General features: G+C 38.7%; 1 pseudogene; it reads right to left on the minus strand.

Moving 5' to 3' along the window:
* Positions 1–13,706: 13,706 nt before the first annotated feature.
* On the minus strand, positions 13,707–14,462 carry LOC122916725 (annotated as a pseudogene).
* Positions 14,463–15,221: the final 759 nt, after the last annotated feature.

Consider the following 15,221-nt stretch of genomic DNA (forward strand, 5'->3'; position numbering starts at 1 on the left):
TCTACATTTTTTGAATGATTTTAATCTCTAAATTCGGATCTTTAAAGCAGCAAGAATCCAACTTTATCTTTTTTCTTGCTAGATACACAGTTGTCTTAGCAGGATGATTGTGCTGTCCATTCTTTCTTTATTAAGTAACACTGCCTTTGTCATATTTCATTCTATTTTGTGGCATTGGTCCATTTACCTTACCCTGTGTAAATAGCATGCTATGTCAGTCATTATATGAAGCCTTGAGATAGCCTGGGGGTAGGACCACCACTTCCTCTTGCTCTTTAAGAATATGTTGGTTGTTGACTTTTTGGATTTCCATATAAACTGTACAATTGATGAGCAATTCCAAAAAAACCCCCCACAGTGTTTGGATTTGGATTCTTATACGTCAATTGACATTTACAAGATTTTAATTTTTGTTACTCAGGAACATGGAAACTCTTCATTTTTTCAGAAAGTTACTTAATATCATTCTCTAAAATTTTATCCATGTAGGTTTTGCATAGTTGGTTTAATGTATATCTAAATGCCTTTTTTTCTCTTACCAGTACTATTTATTTCAATGTAATTAAATTTTAAGTTCTAATCAATTGTTGCTTTTGTACAGAAAAATGATTTTTGCAAATTGCCCTTTTATAATAACATTGCTGAACTTATATTGATTGTAAATATGTAACTATAGGTGCTCTTGGATTTTTATAACAATCCTAAACTTAGTAAATAATTTTTTTTTTCTTTTCAATGCTGTTCTCTTTCTCTTGTCTTGATACAAAACAGTATTGAATTGGAGCGCTGAGACATCCTTGGTCATGATCCTAAATTTAATTCTATTATACTATAAAATCGTAAAGTTCTAAGGTAAATGTTTGAATTACATATATACTTAGTATATTTTTAAAAACTTCTTTAAAAATTCTATTAGTATTTTGTACAAGTTAAACTACATTTCCATTATATTGAACATGATTATGCATAAATAAAATCAAAGGACACAATTCTTATCAAATGAAGTTTGTCTATTAAAAAATAATTAAGTATTAATTAATATAGATCTCAGTTTCTAAGGTATCATAAAATCTTAGGAAAAGACTCTTGCAAGGTCAGAATGATTTATGTTTGAAAGTAATTCTGAGTATGACTATTGATGCTTGCGTAAGTATAAAAAAAGGTGTGAAATGATGTATGCCCAACTACTAATAATAGCTGCTCCAAAGGATTGATATTGTAAGAAGGTGTGAATTTATGCAGATTATTAACTTTATACTTTGAATTATTTGAGTTGGTAAAATAAGCAAGAATTACCACTACAATTTAAAACATCAAACATGGGGTGCCTGGGTGGCTCAGTTGGTTAAACATCTGCCTTAGGCTCTGGTCATGATTCCAGAGTCCTAGGATCGATCCCTGCTCCTTGGCTCCTTGCTCATGGAGGGGTCTACTTCTCCCTCTGCCTCTGCCCTTCCCCTCCCAACTCATGCTTTCTCTCTCTGTCTCAAATAAATAAAAAAATCTTTAAAACAATAAAAAAAAATCAAATGAAGTAAAAAAAAAAAACACAACCATACCATTTAATGGAAGGCTGTTAGAGTGTGCCTTTATGCCTTCGATGAGTGATTAGAATAAACTGTACATTTCCTTACAACTCTGGGATCATATAATTCTACATAGAATGACACAAATTTCATTTGCTGTGCCCATACCTATATTTAATTTCCATACCTAGAGTGAGGTTTGTTGAACTCCAGAGTCTGTGTTTCTACGGGTGTCTTGCTTTCTGAGGTGTACATGGCAGAAGAGAAAGGTCACATCAAAAGAAATAAAGAAAAAGTCATACGGAGATCATCTAACTCCTCAGATGGGAATCTCAAGAGCAGGAAGTCCAGAGAGAAGTCACAAAATCACAGGAGTTAGATATCAAACTAGACATGCAAAAATTATGCATTATCCTTCCTTAAGACCACAAGAATAAACAAAAGTTGACTTCTAAGTGATGCATTTTGTGAATAATGTTTAAGTTCAATGTACAACTAAGCTATCAATGATTTTTTAATAATAATGAAAAAAGCCTCAACCTAACATAGACATTTTGAAATTTTACTGTGACTTTCAAAATGTTTTACATAAACCTAGAGGTAAATTATTATGATTATTTATTCATTAATGAGTAGAACATTTTCAAGCATGTTCTAAATGCCAAATATTAATTGCTCTAGGTATAAGAAAAGCAAGGATGAAAATGTGTTCTCTGTCCTGAGGGACTTTTTATAAATGTATTACCAGCTTTTTTTCTGGTAATTTTTTTCACTGGAATCATTCAATACTTTAGTTTTCTTACTTGAAAGTATTTCAAGTGCACTTTTTTTCCTACCAATAATAAATGTCTTTCATTCTCTATGGAGTTGCCCTCGGGCCAAACACTGTTGTTGTGTGACCTTGTCTTTCATTGTTGCTTTCTGATTGGTTTTAGTATTTATTTTAAGTGTTATTTTCTTACAGTGTTTAGAGATGAATATAAAAAGAACAGGGATATTTTGTAAAAATACAGTGGAAGATTCATTGATCTGGGACTTGAAATTGCTGGGTATATTTTTGGGGGGATTACCAAATCAGTGCTTTTGTGTAAATTCCCTGATCTCTGTGATACTTGTTTCATCTTTAAAATAGAATACTAAGGATACTCACCCCAAAGATCTAGGTGAAAATCAGTTGAAGTAAAATATGAAGATGTGTTGTTCACTTTAAAGAGAAATAAAATCTTAATTAAGTCATGGAAGTACCTTTAAAGCTCTTGCACTTTCAGTTATAAAATGAGTAAGTTCTGGAGATGTACAGCACAGTGATTAGAGTAAACAGTACTGTTTTCTACACTTGAAAGTTGCTAAGAGAGTAGGTCTTCAATATTATCATCACGGAAAAGAAATGGTAATTATATGAGGAGGGAGAAGTTGGCTAACACCAGGGTGGTAATCATTTCACAATATATAAGTGTATCAAATTAACTTGCTGGACATCTTAAAATTGTGCAATGGGATGTGTCATTTATGTCCTATTTAAAGCTGGAAAAACGCACGGAGAGTAGGATGACAGCATTCCTAATTGCACTTTCGAAGATAGCTTCCTATAAAATTAGTATTTTCTAAAGATATAACCATATCATCCCTGTAATGTTTCAAAACAAATTCAAACAAAAATAATCAAATATTTATTGAGCATCATCTATGTACCAAGCTCTGTGCTAGGAAGACCCTAGAGATAAAACAGATGCTGTCTCTGCCTTCACAGAGCCTACAGGTTTTATATCAAAGTAATTGCTCCCAAACATCAAATTCTGAATAAATCATGGAAGCATTGCAGAAAATTTACAATGTAAACACAGACGAATATATCATGCAGCCCATAATCAGGACAAAATAGAGGCATTGAAACGGCTCCTCTTGGGGGAACAGAAATCGACGCTGTTGATTGCACAGAAGTAAAACTGGATCACAAGCAAACATGCCATAATAGTGATAGGCATTCTGGGGGAGATGGAGCTGGGGCTTGAGCCAGGTTTCCCAAAGGAATCATTCCTTATGAGGCAAAATGAAAGAATCTAGAATGCCACACATCAAAGGACTTGCGGAGTTTAGTGGTCATCTCATTCAATTAGATTTGCATCTTCATGTAGTAATACTCAACACATTAATATGAGAACAGCCCCAGATTTAGATTGCTTGCCTTTCATATTACAAAATAGACTGTGCATCTTCTAAATAATAATACAAATAAAAGAATCTATCACTCTAAGAAGAGGCCAAGGCAGAAAAGCCACACAATTAATTCCAGAGGTCTAAAAGGGATATGGGGTAAAAATTCAACTCCCATTCCTGGTCGACAAAAAACATGGTCTAATAAAACACCCTTTTCCTGTGACTGTAATAATATATCTATTGCTTCATAATTAAGTATAATGCTGAATATTTATAAAACAGTATTCAGCATCCTTAATCATTAAGTGCCAGAAGCAACCTCATAAAAGTCAGGAAAAAAGGGAGGCACTCATCATTGATTATTTAACATTGCTCCAGCTGTACTAGCCACTTCAATTAGAGAAGAGAAAGATGTAGGGGAGACACATATGAGAAAGGAGGCAGCAAAACTATTTATTTGCAGGTGGTCAGGATGCCTACCTAGCCTACAGATGACATTGAATGCTATTAGAAAACACAAAATAGGTTAATAAAGTAACTGGTCAGAAGATTAATACATAAAAATAGATTTCCAAGACAGAAAACAAATAGCCATTTTTTAAACATGCACACAAACCATGCGCATGAATTACTGCCTTCTGGAGGTGGGGGGCAAAATGTTCCTGGAATACGGAGGGTGTGTCTATCCTGTCCTTAATTCATGGCACATTATGGTGTAGAGTTGATGTAAGGCCCCGTCTGGTTGCTTTAGTTATTTGTTTATTCCCTGGTATCTCTGTACCCACCTCTTGGTCCCCTAGCATCCTAATAGATAACTGTTCTAATGTGTTTAATGTGTTCTTGCAAAATACTGTGATGATGTTGATGCCTGTACAATATCCCTTGATGTTCACGTACGCATTTTACCTAGATAATTCTTCCCGCGACTGCGATGGTTTTCCACTAAAAAGTTACTTGGAAACTATTTGCTCTGAAAAATGTCCATTCCTGACTTTCCAGTATGGGCTCCTGTTCTGATTGCCTCCTACTCACCCTGTTGGTGAGGGAGGGATATGTGGGCTAAATAGTAGAAGGTGGCCAAACATGGGACACTGGACACTGGTCACAATACTCACATTCTAGGAGTGGAGGACACCCTGTGCTTCTCAGGGACACATGGGGGCTGCACTCCAGAGTAGAGTGAACCACTGGGGGCCATACGTGGGGCAGGCCTTGTAGTAAGGAGGAGGTGTGGTGCTCCCTGGTTTACACAGGAGTGTGTGATTAGCTTATCTGAACAATTCTGTGGGCTGTCAGGGCAGCTACGCCATTAGGTTGATAGCTGGCAACTGTCCAGCTGAGAAGGGCAATGAGCCCTAAGGAGAGACTTAAGTCTGAGGTGTGAAGTGTTTGTGGCCACGGCAGGGGACCACGTGTTAGGTCTTCAGTGCCCTGTGAAGCTAAAGACAACAAGGCAGCACGTGGAATTTTAGACTTCCCAACATGGCTTAGAATTCTTGCCTTATTTCTTGTGTCAAGGTCTCTCAGAGGCACCAGGAAAGTGCTTCTTTTTCTTTCTTCCCTAATCGGCATTTGAACAGCACTCTGTTAGCCCCCAAAGTAAGATAACTCTCCCTCCTGCTTCATTGCATTCTTCCCAAATGTGGCATGGGTCTGCTCTGACATTTCTATTTTTCAAATACATAAAACATTCATATATGCTGATTTTCTTGCTAGGTCTCCTACAAATCTTATCTTCAAAAGAAGAGAAGTCGTACATAAAAGGTTTGATTTCTTACAGCTTCCACTAGAATGGGCTGAAAAAGGTGAAGTGGTTTTATGGACTTCTCTCCCATCCTTGAAAAACAATTCATAGGCTGGAGATGAAGTCTTTTGATCAGCAGACAATGGGGGGCTGAAGGGACTGTGCGACAATGGGAAGTTTACAGTTTCATGCTGAGGCAAAAAAAAAAAAACCAGGCCTACTTTTAAAAATGAGGATGACTGAAATGCAGAGAGAGAAAGAATTACCTCATTCAGAGGATTTCTAGAGAAGAAAAATAGGTGCTTTCCTGGGTGGTTTGGAGAAGGTGTCCCTAGGCTGCTCTTATCAGCGTGACATAGGCCATGACATGTGACAAGGAGGGATTATCTGGGACAACATGGCAGCTATGTCTGAGCAGCAGCCCCGTGTGTAGCATGTGGGGAATGGAGAGCAGTGTGGAAGACCAAGGTCACATGAGGTCACCCGGAAAAAGTCCAGAGAAGAGGCGCATAGCCAGGGTTATGAGAGGGAGTGAGCCTTGATTGCCATGGTTCCTGAGGACCGGGGTGCGGAGGAGCCTACAAGGAACGATCCTGTAACCTAACACTGGTGAGACTCCTGCAGTCCTGCGGCAGGAAATGTGCTCCAGTCTCGGGTCCTCCCCTTTAGGAAGCGAGCCAAGATGGAGTGCTCTCGGGCCAGTTCCCGAGCACCTCTCCGTGGCCGTTCCAGTGTGGACATGCACTACACACCAAGTTTAAAGCAGTTCCACGAATGTCAATAGAGGCATTTCCTACCTCACAGCTTCTCATCCACACTCATTTACACCAGTCTACTTACTATTGCCTTTTCATGTGTCCTCTCTTATTCATCTAATGTATAAAGATGCTTTATGAATCAGGAGGTATGATCCATATTATATTTTTTTCCCTTCTTTTTTTTTCCAATTTATTTATTTTCAGAAAAACAGTATTCATTATTTTTTCACCACACCCAGTGCTCCATGCAAGCTGTGCCCTCTATAATACCCACCACCTGGTACCCCAACCTCCCATCCCCCCCCCCCCACTTCAAACCCCTCAGACTGTTTTTCAGAGTCCATAGTCTCTCATGGTTCACCTCCCCTTCCAATTTACCCAAAAGCACATATGATCCATGTTATATTTAGCATTTTCTTAAATCAGGATGATTTTATGGAGGAGCAGGTGCGGAAGAAGGAAATGACCTAATATTCACTGAAGAACCGAATGTACCTCGCCTTGTTTTAGGTGTTGTATTAAATTAATTAGAAATCCCGAGTTCATACATCTGTGTCACATACTAGTTGAGGAACCAGTGTCAAATTTCTTAGCATTTTGAAACTCAGTTTCTTCATTGGTGAGTGACTGTCAAGGGGCTGAATTTAGAAAGAGTTGAGGAGAAAGGTAAGTTGATCTGTTGGAGCATTTGGCTCTTTGGGTGCTTGAGTGATGTATGTTCATGGAAGTCAAAGGAGGAAAGAATATTTAGTAGAATGGAATAATGGCATATTCAATCTATTTCTATTTGAAAAAAAATATCTGGTGCATATAGAAAAGACTATATGACAGAACATATGACATATATGTCATATACATATACATACATACATGTACACACATACATACAACATATATGACAGAACATACACTATATGACAGACAGAACCTAGTACAGTGTACAAAATTTCTGGGTTTTATCATGCTGTATTTTCCTAGAATAAAATATGAATTTATTTAGAAATATGTGGAACTTGGGGCACCTGGGTGGCTCGGTTCATTAAGCATGCAACTCTTGATTTTGGCTCAGGTCATGATCTCAGGGTCATGAGATTGAGCCCTGCATCAGGCTGTGTGCCCAGCGGGGAGTCTGTTAGAGATTCTCTCTCTCCTTCTGCCTCTTCTGCCACTCAAGAGTGCTCTCTTGCTCTCTCTTTAAATAAATAAATAAAATAAATAAATGAAATCTTAAAAAAAAAAAAAGGAAGAAGAAAAAGAAATATGTGAAACTCCATTAAGGGAAGTCTAACACAGGCATTACCATTGAGCAGGAAGCATCTGACATAAAAGGTAGCTCTAGAGTTTTGGGAAAACACTGAAAGACTTATATTTTTCTAGAATTAGTTTGGGTCATGGAAAGAAGATTCCCCTGAGAGTTAAACAGTGTGGCTTTACTCCAGGCCCTGTCATTAACTTGCTCTGGCTTCTCCACTCATTCTGTTATGAGATTTTGTTTTATTTTTTAAAAAGATTTTATTTATTTGACAGAGAGATCACAAGTAGGCAGAGAGATAGGCAGAGAGAGAGAGAGGAGGAAGCAGGCTCCCTGCCTAGCAGAGAGTGTGATGTGGGACTCGATCCTAGGACCCTGAGATCATGACCTGAGCTGAAGGCAGAGGCTTTAACCCACTGAACTACCCAGGCACCCTTGTTTTTGTTTTTAAGTAGTCTCCATGCCTCGTGTGGAGCTCAACGTGGGTCTTGAACTCATGACCAAAAGATCAAGACTGGAACTGTGATCAAGGGTTGGACACGTAAACAACTAAGCCACCCAGGCATCCCTGTTAATACCTTATGATTTGAATTTTTTTAAAGATTTCATTTATTGAGAGAAAGAGAGAGAGCATGAGATGGGGGAGGGTCAGAGGAAGAAGCAGATGCCCCACCAAGCAGGAAACCTCATGTGGGGCTTGATTCCAGGACCCTGGGATCATGACTTGAGCTGAAGGCTGATGCTTAACGGACTGAACCACCCAGGTACCCTTGATTTGAATTTTTAAAAAGTAACTGAGATCTGTTCTGCTGCCCGGAAACAAACAAATTTATATTTGACCAATTAACACTTTCAGTGCTCTTCATTCTTCTGTGTAGATAGAACTCCATTTATTATCATTTTATTTTTGCCTAAAGGACTTTTCTCAGCTGAATTGATATAACAGATGGATCTGTTTCCTCAACTACAAAAGGCAAAAAAAAGCAACTTTTTTTTTTTTAGCAGCAACATCTACCAATCCTACTTCATTCAGTTTCCCAAAATGACTTGTCTAATCTTTACTCATCATAGACTAGTACATTCCGGATACTTATGTTTCACAGAAAAAAAAAAACCCATAATTGCTGTTATCTTTCCTGAATAAGAACTAGGGGCTTTTTTACTACCATTATGTGTATCACCATAATTTTATAAATAAATCTCACGGAGTAAGAGGACTTTTTTTATTATCAGAATAATTGTAACTTTTTTTTTTTTTGAGAGAAAGCACGTGAGTGAGCAGGGAAGGGGCAGACCAAGGGGGAGAATCCTAAGCAGGCTCACACCCACTGTAGAGCCCAGCATAGGCTCCATCTCACAACCCTGAGATCATAACCTGAGCTGAAATGAACAGTTAGATGCTCAACCAACTGAACCACCCACACACCCCAGAATAATTGTAACTTTTGGAAAATTCATGTTTCTTCTCCTTATTTCTCAAGAAATAGTGGAAGTTTTGCATAGGTCCATACTCATCTGGGAATCACATCTGAAAGCCACGATCACAGAGTACACACAAGAGAATCTGAATCAAGGATGAATAACTGGTGTCTTGGAGAAAGAAAATAATATCCAGGGCATGACCTGATATCTGGGCCCTAACAAGTCTGTTCTCCACTTCAATCTAGGGATGGGTTCAATTGCAGATTACGTGTTTTGTATTTTTCATTTGCAGGGCTCTTCCTCCCTCTCCCCGAAACTTCGACTTATTAGAATAGGTATTGCCATGTGGAGTCCATCACATTACATCATATGGACCTCTCATGCCTCCTAGAATAAACCCTATGGCTTCAGAGTGATGTGTCATTGCTTTGCATTTTCAGGGTATGGATCCTATTATCTGGGCTTAGGTTCTTTGCTGCACTCCCAAAAGAAGAGGATGAGTTCCCTAGACTGTTAGCAGGATAAAAATTGGCTTCTGAACATTTGTAATTGATCTAGTTAATGAAGGTATTAACCTAAGGTTTTAACCAAAGTTTGATGCTCTCATTAGGTAGGAAAGGAAACTTCTGGTATAAATAAAAAAGCTCTTCAAATGTCTGACACCCCAAGTTCCTTCAGCTCTTACCATAATGGGACTAACCTTGCTTATTTAGAAAAATGGATAAACACACAATTGTTTTGGTATCTGAACAATAATTTTTCAGCCCTAGTTTTATTAGACATACCCAGGGAAGTTTTCCTAGACATCCAGGTTTCCTGCATCATCCTCCTGAGAAAGGCAGGTCGCAGCAAGCCATCTGATTTTAAAAATTGCTTTGGTTTTCCTAGGTACATAGACAATTTTACCTTCCTGAAATGAGAATGGGTACTTATTTTTAAGAATCCTTTTTTTTTGTTTTTTTTTTTTTGTTTTTTTTTTTGAGCTGAGTGAATTGCAGTGATTTAAAGACCAGTTGTTATTTCTACTCACTTAGTTCAGGCTAAAGTACATACTTTTATGGTGAAGCAGAGAATGGCCAAATTAAACTAATCAGGGTTGTTTTTTTTTTTTTTTAAACTTGAATATTCATTTGTGTTTGCCATGTAAATTGGAGGGAGGAAAATGATTTTCACTGCTGGAGCATAAAGCAAATTAGATATAATGGTACATAAAAGGCAAACCAAAATCACTCTCTTGAAAATTAATGCCTTTTACAGGATATGAAGCCATTAAAAAAACCTGTCACAACATTTTTAACCTGTTCTAGTTTCCATGTCACAGCAACACATCCATTCTCTATTGACCACATTCTGGGAAGCCGGTACCAATAATTAAATAAATTGCACTGTATAAAACTTACAGTCATCTAACATGGCAGGAAGCCAGCTCTTTTCTCTTTGACTTGAAAAAAAAAAAAGTCAATTACTATTCTATTTCCAACTCTAGAAATTTCTTTTAACAAAATGATTTTGTTACCAAATTCATTTTTCTCAGTGGAATATGTAACCTCTCCTCTGTGAAAGCTGGCTTATGTTCACAGAATTTGACCATAAAGGATTGTGCTTGTAGTCACATGTTTTCACTAAGGCTAAAAAACCTTAGGCCTCAAGTATCCATATAGATTGCCATGTAAACAGAGTCTCAGGCAATTGTATTAGAGATTTCGATATAGATTTCCTAGAATTTCGGTGAGGCACTACTGTAAATCTACGCCATGTTAACACTGTGCTGGCTGTATGTGACAGAGGACAAATAGGTACAGTCTCATTGTAATAAATACATTACCTTCAGGTTTTAAGTGTGGCTGGAATTTGCTTTTTTATGTGTGGTGGGGGAGGTTGGACTCTATTTGCATTTATTCTTCAAATGCATAGGAATTATTCCAGAAATACAATTATATCTCTATTAATATAATACATATATTATAAAAATATATGGAGATAGATACAGATATTAATATTATTGGGGGCATACATAAACAAAAAACAAAGATAATAAAGATACTAAAAAATTGACTATGCCAATTGTATTCTTTAAGACAAAGAGTCACCGGGGGCACCTGGGTGGCTCAGTGGGTTAAGCCGCTGCCTTCGGCTCAGGTCATGATCTCCGGGTTCTGGGATCGAGTCCCGCATCGGGCTCTCTGCTCAGCAGGGAGCCTGCTTCCTCCTCTCTCTCTCTCTGCCTGCCTCTCTGCCTGCTTGTGATCTCTCTCTGTCAAATAAAATCTTTAAAAAAAAAAAAAAAAAAAAGACAAAGAGTTACCACGTAAATGACTATTTGGATAAAGAAGAAGAACCACGAACATACAATAGGGGTCACCTCTGGTGAGAATACCAACAGTTGACTTTATTTGTATTACTTGACTTTTTGACTATGTGAAAGACTAACCCATTACTTAGCTTAGCTAACTAAAAATAAACACTTATTTAAAAAATAAGTCTAATCTATGTTAGTAGCCAATACTATTAAGCTAGTGAATTACTCTGTAGGGGGAAAGTTGAAAAGTAGGGCCAAGGTGGGGTTTGGAACAAATAAAATGACAGTCCAAAATATTAACCCCATGAGTTTATGAAGATCTCGATTACCAAACTCTTCTGCACTGAATTCATACAGCGGAACAGGGATCTAGATCGAGGAACCTGAGATTAAAAGCTCCATTTATGCTAGTCAGGGTCAATCCTTGTGTTAATGAAACTGTGTCTGTGAAGAGTACAAACATTTGTAGCAGGTTTAAGTCTTAAACCTCCCATTTATTCTGGGAGTTGGCAGTCTTTGGGATGCTACTACTCTTTGGCTAAAAACGCAGCCTATCATATTTGAAATGAAGTGGAACAAATTTAAGTATACAGTGAGTGAACAAAGATTTCATATGAATCTATCAAATGCAGTGACCAAATATCTGACTATTCTCTCTACTTCCTCCAGCCCTCTGCTTGAAGTTGAGTTTGTAGGGATTGATTTGGCTACAAATAAATATAAATACACCAAAAGTCTTAAGTTGTAAGGGTATTTAATACAGTAAAAGAAGACTAGTGGTAGGTATGTCTAGATTTATTTCAGAGGTTCAGTGATGTCAAGGATGTAGGATTTCTACACTTCTGCTCTTCAGTCCTTAGAGTGTTGGCTTTTCATTCTTGCGATTTATTGCCTCATGGTGGCAGTATAGTTATCACAGCTCCAGGCATCACATTTTCATTCCTACATTTCCACATTCCATTTCATTTCCACATTTCATTTCATTGCCTTCCTTTGACATTTTAAGCTAAAAAGAGACATCTAGGAAAAATGTCTTTCATTGGGGCACCTGGGTGGCTCAGTGGGTTAAGCCTCTGCCTTTGGCTCAGGTCATGATCTCAGGGTCCTGAGATTGAGCCCCACATGGGGCTCTCTGCTCAGCGGGGAGCCTGCTTCCCCCCTCTCTCTCTGCCTGCCTCTCTGCCTACTTGTGATCTCTCTCTCTCTCTGTCAACTAAATAAATAAAATATTAAAAAAAGTCTTTCCTTTATGAAAGTTGTGTGAGATGCCCCCTCCCCAGATTTCCCCAGCAGAACTCCTTCTTATATCATTTTATCTGGAACCTATGTTTCAGATATGTGTACTATCAATAGAGACTGGGAAAATACACAGGAAAGGGGACCGTAATTCTCTTGGTTGGTTTAGACTAACCATGATTTATTTACTAGAACCATCAAAAGGACATATTTTCCATGAATCTGAAGGATCTATGCCTGCTTCCCTGAGTGAATCAGTTCTTTAGGGAAGTAGAAAATGGTGGGGGGTGGGGAGGTAGGTTAGTATAGGACAATTATTATTTCATAGATTCTGAACACTGGGAATCTTTGGTGGTTCATATAATCATGGTTCCCAAAGTGGCATTGCTCTCTTAGTGCTAAAATTAAAGACCAGTTGTTTGGTGTTTCAGCTCATTCTGTCTCTTGACCTGCAGACCTAGTTTTAGACAGAAAGGAGCAAAGATTTTTCAGACTTCTATTTCACTTCACAGGGCAGAATTATAAAGCCAGAATAGATCCCAGTTTTTGCCTTCCTTTGACATTCTTTGGGATACAATTCAGTTGTCTTGCTGCCAGGTTAAATAATTTGTGGATTAAGGGATTTCTAATTCTAGCAGTGAGTACCAGGAACTGAGAAGGGGTGTTTTCTTGACGATCTTGTGTACTCCTAACAAGAAACCCATGAGGTGGCAGCTCCCTGGGAGATGTGTGGGGGCATTCCTGGAGTAAGGGCTCTGAGATGAGAAGATTGTAGTAAGCAGAGAATCAGAACAGTTTCCAAAGGACTTTTTTTCTATGGCTCATTTAAAAAAAAAAAAAAGAAAGAAAAAAAAAAGAAAGAAAGAAAAGAAAAAGAAAAACCCCGATGGACTTTTTTGCTGTCTCCCAGCTGACCTGAGGTATTCACAGATGGGAACCCTGCTGTTCTCCAGCTCCTCTGCTATCTGGATTGTGCCTCATAAGTGTCAACACTAGGTTCTTTGGACCCTCCTCACTCAGTTCACTTAGTCCTACATTCTGTCTCCATTTTGCTAACAGTTGCACTAACAGTTACTTATTTTTTTTCGAATGGCTTAGATAGAATCATCGGAAGCAAACTCAATGGAAACTTTTATAGTGGAAAAGAATTATAGGTCTGCATCCTTTGCAGACTAAGCTGGGACAGAAAGGTGCCTGGGCTGCCTTTCAACCTGATCCCTTCCAAACAAAGACATCCCGAATATCCTGGCAGTCTAGCTCAGGGAAGAGGGACCCTCTGCTGGCTCTGTGTTGAGGTTGCCTTGCCTGCCACTCACTCCTGGCCAGCATCAGGCATCCCACCTCACGGGCTCTGGTCATCACCCTCCTCTTTGTGGTCTGAGATGATGTCATCAGTCTACAAGAGCAGAACTGCTGTCTTTATTGCTGTCTTGTACAGTTATAGCTTACAGCCTGTGGCCCCCAGATGCCCAAGGCTTGCATGTCCCCAGGGTACCCATCTCACATGTATGCCCCAGATCTCACCATTCTCCTGGGTGTGCTTGGCCTGAAGGGATGAAGTAAAGGGATCATGCTGGCCCCACAGCTCTGGATCAGGGCATGAGGGATGACCTGTGAGGCCCAGCCAACAGCCCTGTCTGGCCATTGTTCCATACAATGGAACATGGCTTTGATTTTTCTGTCAAGGGGTGGACCATGGCTAGTTCAGAGGCTCAAGCCCAGAAATAAGCTGGGGGTCCCAGTGAACATTGTGGCACACTTGCATGGCATCCTGGAGGCTACGTTCCACTTCTGAGAGAATCTCTTTGTTGACCCTGTGGAGGAGCATGGTGTGGGCTCTGGGGTCTTCATGCTCAGTGATGCCTGTGAAGTACTCCTCTCCACTTCTCTTCATTTCCATCGTGCCTGCCTGTGTCCCAGCATCTCCTCTTGGCTCTGGCCAGCTGACTATCTGGGCCCCACAGGCTCTAGCAATGCACGTCAGACACTTTGATAATGTTGATTGAATGTGTGAATTCTTGATTTTTCTCAGCCTAATCTTTATAGAAAATTGTGGAGTTAAATTCATGTATGGAAAAAAATTTATTTTAAAATTACTAGGACTGTATTCACCCTTAGAAGTTAAACTTCTTTTCATTCTTCAGTTGTGGTTTAGTTAATGTGATGTTCAGACATATGTCTACAATAATTTTTCTTGTGGGGTGGGGAGGAAGACCATGAAAGTGAACAGGGTGAGTTCCCTTGATGAGGAGTCTGGTGTATCAAACAGGACTATAAATAGTGATGCAATATTCCTCAGGGTAGAACTCAATTATTTCTGTCCCGAAGTCCACTAAATACAAGTATTCTTTTTTTCTGGGCCTTCAAAATGAGGGCTTACAAAATCATTTCACTACCAGAATAAAAAAAATCCTGTAGAGCAAATCCACAAGCCAAGCTAGAGAAAACACTTATTTTTTAGTCTTAGTAAGAGAGTATAGAATACACCACAGTCTACCTACCTTAGCTTCTTTTTCTATAGAACCACATCATCTTTGTGAGGTGTTTAAACATACTTGCATCCTTGGTTTCCTTTTCCCTTCATTATTAAGTGAAAATGTCTTCTAAGCAAGTCAACTTAGGAAGAAAATAAGAGACTTTTAAGGGTTTATCCCGCTCACACACATATTAAAAGAAAAAAAATGGAAGACAAAGAAATGTGCTGAGAGAAGTGAATGCATACAGTTCAGTAGTTCGGTCATAGAGACCTTCCCGTAAAAACGGTTGTGAGGCAGAAAAGCATGGAATTTAGTAAGAAGTCTAGATTTAGTGAAAAGATTAGTGAAAA

The sequence above is a fragment of the Neovison vison genome, chromosome 9, assembly GCF_020171115.1.
Source record: "Neovison vison isolate M4711 chromosome 9, ASM_NN_V1, whole genome shotgun sequence".
In the NCBI taxonomy this organism is placed as follows: Eukaryota; Metazoa; Chordata; class Mammalia; order Carnivora; family Mustelidae; genus Neogale; species Neogale vison.